Raw genomic sequence first — 6,749 nt, 5'->3', positions numbered from 1 at the left:
TAAAAGCTGTCAGAAGCTGTCAATGACGATGTAGGGAAAAATAACCATTAACCAGCTTTATTAAAGCTATAAAGTTCTTACGGAAGGAATTATTTTTTTCTGATTAGTTTTTTTGTTGTTGTTTTGTGTGTGTGTGTGTGTGTGTGTGTGTGTGTGTGTGTGTGTGTGTGTGTTTTTTTGTTTTTTTTTTTATGCTGTAAGTCCTGGTACTTTTCTTTAAATTAACCTCTATGTAGAATGCATAAAGTGAACATTATTAATTTTGGTGTAGATGCATAGATGAAAATGAATTTCTCTTCTTAATTCTATTTTGCTGTAAGGCTTAGCTCATATTCTGAGTTATTCCATTCCCCCTTGCACATCTGTGAATGGCTTTTGGTAACTGGTACTTTCACCTTTTATATTGCTACATTGTGTTGCTAAATCCTCCAAATTAATGAAAGTTAATACATTTAAACAAGCCTTAACTAGACATATGTCCACTACGGACATCTACTTATCAAACATATTTCAATTACTGTGAGGTACACCAGACTAATATTATACATTATATTAACTAACTGGAATCTAAATAAATTTGTAAAAAAATATTTTTGACTACCTTTTTTCACCTAACTCATTTGTGTGTGTGTGTGTGTGTGTATTTTACTAAGCTTAACAATTCTATCAATTATTTAAATGCCTTCAGGCCCACTCTCCTTTGTAGCTGCAGAGGAATTAGTATAATAAACAATAACACAGTGCCAAGTACTACATTAAGTGCTTCCTTGAAGTTAGTTCGTTTAATGTTGTTGCCAATCCTATGAGGTGTAGAAACACTAATTATTTCAGTTCTTCACTAGAACTTGAGAGAAGTGCAAGAAAGTTAAATAGGTTACTTTTGTTTATAGTGTGATGGAAGAAAATTTACCTGTTCTTACAATACTGTAGAAAAACCTTGATTTTTTTACATGTAGTGATGAAAAATTATGACAGCAAGGGCAGTACGAAATATGAGATTCATAAGCACTTTTGTGTCTTCTATTACCATGTACATACTCATTCCATAGAATACTACTTACTACAATCAATATTTGCTAAATGAAGTGAATCATTCAGCCTTAAGAAAGACGGATTGAAATACTGATCCCCATGATTCACAAAAAGTAAAAAAGGGGCAGATTGTAAAACAACTGATTTTGCTTTAAATCTACTAGAAATGTTTGGCTACTATCTTAAAGCATTAATATTAATGTCCCTTAACAATGACCTGTTGATCTTCTTTATGTTTAGATGATAGAGGTAGATATTGGAGAGTTCCGTAAATGAGTGTTCTCCAGAAGGATGAATTTGCAAGATTTAAATAAAGGTTACAGTGAGTCAACAGTATTCTCCAGTCAGGGATAGACATGTTTCTATCCTTGGACAATTATTCTCATATTTTCAACAATTTACCTTAACTTACTTTCAGTAAAGCAATGTATCGCTCTAAATAGTGAGCTTCATTTCTTCTCTGACCAGGTCAAAGAGAGAATAAAATGCCACTTAAACTGTCTCTTTCCTCAGAATCCAAACAAAAGAAAGACACCACCATCTTCCTCTTCTTTGTATAATTAATAAATGGTAAAACTCTCGCTTCCTCTTAACGAAATCTAAAATATGTATATTTTCCGCTTCCAATTTTAACAGATGTTGGTAAGCTGCAACATGATTTTGAGCAAGAAACAACTATACTACCTTGTACTAATTATATAGTTAGGTAGAAACTTGATTTTTCTTTCTATGCATCGTATATATGCCCATACTCTCCAGAAATCCTACAACCAAGTTTGTTTTTTTGTTTTTTTGTTTTTTTAATTTTTTAATTTTTGGGACAGAGAGAGGCAGAGCATGAACGGGAGAGGGGCAGAGAGAGAGGGAGACACAGAATCGGAAACAGGCTCCAGGCTCCGAGCCATCAGCCCAGAGCCCGACGCGGGGCTCGAACTCACGGACCGCGAGATCGTGACCTGGCTGAAGTCGGACGCTTAACCGACTGCGCCACCCAGGCGTCCCCCAAGTTTTTAATCCTTTGGGAATCTTATCAGGTTCTTTTATCTGTTATATACTGCCACAATTACATAACCTCTTTGGCTTGCTGATATTATCAGAGTATCTTACCTCCATGCTCTGTCAGATTTACTATAATCGAATTATCTGCCACCTAAGTAATAGGATATTTTGATCCAACCTTTTTTAGTAGACCAACACAAACACCCATTCATTAATCTTTCCACCACACTCTAGTCTTACACTCGTTGGCCACAAAAGAATCTGACAAAACAGTACTAATACTGGTTCTCAGTTTGACTTATCCAAGGTGGGAAAAGACATAGTTTGGACTATCAGCCACTTACCTCGTGTAAAAGATTCCAGAATAAGTGAACTTCATAGTCTTTATAAATGTTCCCTTGTGAATGGTCATTGGGTATCTGTATCAAGGGTAACTTCAAATTATATATATATATATATATATATTTTACTTTTTATCAGTTTGTAGAATTATTTTGAATGGGTACGTAGGCTTTGTTTGGAATGATGAAATAACTCTGTGAATGCATAGCGGTTACTGTTGTTCAACATTTTAAATGTACTTGATGCTACAGAATTGTACATTTAAAAATGGTTAGGACTGACATCAATATCATGGCTGAATAAGTCATCTTTTGGTTTTGTTCTCTTCCCTCATTCACAAAAAAAACTGGCATCTATCCATACACAAAAGTGCTTCTGTAAGAGACATTGGATCCCCCACCATATATCAAGGGACCCAGGAGGGTCTTAATTAACCAAGTGTCAGGCAATATGCAGACAGACCTCAGACCTGGCTATAGTCCGTGTCCTGTGAACTGCTTTAGCTAAAGTTCAGGACCCTGAAAAACACTGTCTTAGATAAGTGATCACAGGAAAGAAACATTTATGGAAGGCCAGAGAAAACGTTGTACCACATACTTAAACAAATGAAACACAGGTTTGGATATATTAGAGAGGGTAAGAGGAACAGATTATATCTCTTCTCCCCCAACGAACTCAGTGTAAGACCAAGAAAAGAATGAAACCATGGGAGTATATACTCAGTTTCCCCAACTTTGTGGGATACTGCCAAAGAGCCTCATTTCTCTTTCATCTGATCCAGCGTACTGATTCACGAGCTGTTTGGTGAGCTGTTTGGAAAAACGTTGGCAGGATGACAGAACACTGAAGGTATTAAAGTGACGTGGATTCGATTGACCACACCGTAGACTCTATCAAGAAACAATGCTCGGGGCGCCTGGGTGGCTCAGTCGGTTGACCGTCCGACTTCGGCTCAGGTCATGATCTCACAGCTCGTGAGTTCGAGCCCCGCGTCGGGCTCTGTGCTGACAGCCCAGAGCCTGGAGCCTGCTTCTGCTTCTGTGTCTCCCTCTCTCTCTGCCCCTAACCCACTCACATTCTGTCTCTGTCTCTCTCAAAAATAAATAAACATTAAAAAAAAAAAAAGAAACAATGCTCATGGGTGATGATTCACCCACAAATCCTCAACTGGCCCAAAGGAACCACCAAGCCTCTGCATACCTCACCCACACCCACCCACCACTAGTGGCCGGCTTCTTGTGTATGCTCCCGATAAGAGCACCATACGTTGCAGACAACAATTGAGTATGTGCAGAACAGAGCTCTGATTCTACAGACTTCAATGAACCAAACCACTAAGTGGAATTAAGCATCATGCCTTTCGGAAAACAAAAATGAAGTTTTTTAAGCCCAAAGTCTGGTTGGTGGTAGGATCAAGAAAAGGCATACAATCTTAAGAAGCCAGCCTTAGGAGGAATAGGGAAGATGGCAGCGTAGGAGGACACTCGGCTCACCTCATCCTGCTGATCACTTACATTCCACTCACATCGGCCTAAATAACCCACAAAACCGCCAGAAGACTAGCAGAATGGACTCTCTGGATCCAAGCATGGACAAGAGGCCCAAGGAAGAAGGTAGGAAGGGTGGAGAGGCGGTGTGTGCTACACGGACTGGTGGGAGGGAGCCCGGGCAGTGGAGGGCAGCCTGCCTGGCAAGGCAGAGCCCCTGAGTCTGGTTTGCAAGAGTGGAGGGGCTGGACTGTGTGCATTCTGACAGCCAGGAGGACTTAACATCTGGAAGGTTAAAAGTCAACAGCTCTGCTCTCAGAGAGCGGGGAGGGTGAGAGGGCACCAGGAAGGAGAGTTGCTGAGTCCAGGAAGACAGGGCTCAGCTCAGTGGGGAACAAAGGCACTGGCAAGCACCATGTCCCTCTCCCATCCCCCAGCCGAAATTCCAAAGGGAACCAGTTTCCATCACCGAACTTGCTTGCACCCACAAATGCCCAATGTTGTGCTTCTGTGGATCCATCTCTCTGACTGGCCTGCCTCTCTTCTGGTGCTGCAGGGCCCGTCCCACAGGGAACCACTGACAGCAAAGTGCGCTAAGCCTGCCCCGCCTGCCCCTGTGCACCTCGTGGATCCACCCCAGTTAAGACGCCAGATCCCCCTGAAGCCTGGCAATGTGCAAGTAGCCCAGACAGGGGCACCCCACTCCACAGTGAGTCCTGCCCCTGGGAGAGGGGAAGAAAAGGTACACACCAGTCTGACTGTGGCCCCAGAAGTGAGCTGGGGATAGACAGCGGGTCTGACTGTGGCCCCGCCCACCAACACAAGTTACTCCCGACAGCACAGGGGAAGTGCACTGCAGTTGGGAGCCACCGCAGGGACTGCCCAAAATGACAAAATGGAACAACTCTCCTCAAAAGAAATTCCAGGAAGTAGTGACAGCTAACGAATTGATCAAAAACGATTTAAGCAATATATCGGACAGTGAATTTAGAATAATAGTCATACAATTAATCACGGGGCTTGAAAAAAGCATAGAGGATAGCAGAGAATCTACTGCTACAGAGATCAAGGGACTAAGAAATAAATAGTCATGAGGAGCTAAAAATGCGATAAATGAGGTGTAAAATAAAATGGAGGCGGCCATAGCATGGATTGAAGGGGCAGAGGAGAGAATAGGTGAAGTAGAAGATAAAATTATGGAAAAAGAGGAAACTGTGAAAAAGAGAGAGAAAAAAATCCAGGAGTATGAGGGGAGAATTAGAGAACTAAGTGATGCAATCAAACAGAACAATATCCGTATAATAGGAATTCCAGAAGACGAAGAGAGAGAAAAGGGGCTGAAGGTGTACTTGAGCAAATCATAGCTGAGAACTTCCCTGATCTGGGGAAGAAAAAAGGCATTGAAATCCAAGAGGCACAGAGAACTCCCTTCAGACGTAACTTGAATCAATCTTCTGCATGACGTATCATAATGAAACTGGCAAAATACGAGTATAAAGAGAAAATTCTGAAATCAGCTAGGGTTACACAGGCTGTGACTTACAAAGGGAGACCCATAAAACTGGTGGTAGACTTATGTACTGAAACTTGGCAGGCCAGGAAGGAATGACAGGAAATCTTCAATGTAATGAACAGAAAAAAAATTGCCCCTGAGAATCCTTTATCCAGCAAGCCTGTCATTCAGAATAGAAGGAGAGATAAAAGACTTCCCAAACAAACAAAAGCTGAAGGAGTTCATCACCACTAAACCAGCCCTACAAGAGAGCCTAAGGGGGATTCTGTGAGAGAAATGTTGCAAGGACCACAAAGTACCAGACACAGCACTACAGGCATGAAACCTACAGACATCACAATGACTCCAAACCCATATCTTTCTATAATAAACACTGAATGTAATAGGACTAAATCCTCTGACCAAAAGACATAGAGTATCAGAATGGATTAAAAACAAACAAACAAACAAACAAACAAACAAACAAACAAACATCTATTTGCTGTCTACAAAAGACTCATTTGAGGCCTGAGGACACCCTCAGACTGAAAGTGAGGGTATGGAGAACTGTCTATCATGCTACTGGAAGTCAAAAGAAAGCTGGAGTAGCCACACTTATATCAGACAAACTAGACTTTAAATCAATGGCTGTACCAAGAGATGAAGAAGGGCATTATATAATAATTACAGCGTGTATCCATCAGGAAGAGCTAACAATTACAAATGTCTATGTGCCGAATACCGGAGCCATCAAAGATATAAAACAATGAATCACAAACATAAGCAATCTTAGTGATAAGAATGTGGTAATTGCAGGGGACTTTAATACTCCACTTACAACAATGGATAGATCATCTAGACACAGGATCAATAAGGAAACAAGGGCCCTGAATGATACATTGGATCAGATGGACTTGACAGATATATTTAGAACTCTGCCTTCCAAAGCAACAGAATATAGTCTCTTCTCGAGCGCACATGGAACATTCTCCCAGATAGATCCCATACTGGGTCACAAAACAGCCCTTAATAAGTATAAAAGACTTGAGATCATACCAAGCACACTTTCAGACCACAAGGCTATGAAACTTGACATCAACCACAGGAAAAAGTCTGGAAAACCGCCCAAAGCATGGAGGTTAAAGAACACCCAACTAAAGAATGAATCGGTCAACCAGGCAATTAGAGAAGGAATTAAAAAATATATGGAAATAAATGAAAATGAAAAACAACAATCCAAACCCTTTGGATGCAGCAAACAAAGGCAGTCCTGAGAAGAAAAAAACATGGCTACCGAGGCCTATCTGAAGAAACAAGACAAAATCCCGAATACAAAAAGCTAACAGCACGCCTAAAGGAACTAGAAGCAGCACAGCAAAGACACCCCAAACCCAGCA

Source organism: Neofelis nebulosa (genome assembly GCF_028018385.1).
Source record: "Neofelis nebulosa isolate mNeoNeb1 chromosome Y unlocalized genomic scaffold, mNeoNeb1.pri SUPER_Y_unloc_1, whole genome shotgun sequence".
Lineage (NCBI taxonomy): Eukaryota > Metazoa > Chordata > Mammalia > Carnivora > Felidae > Neofelis > Neofelis nebulosa.
This window is presented reverse-complemented; position numbering follows the sequence as displayed.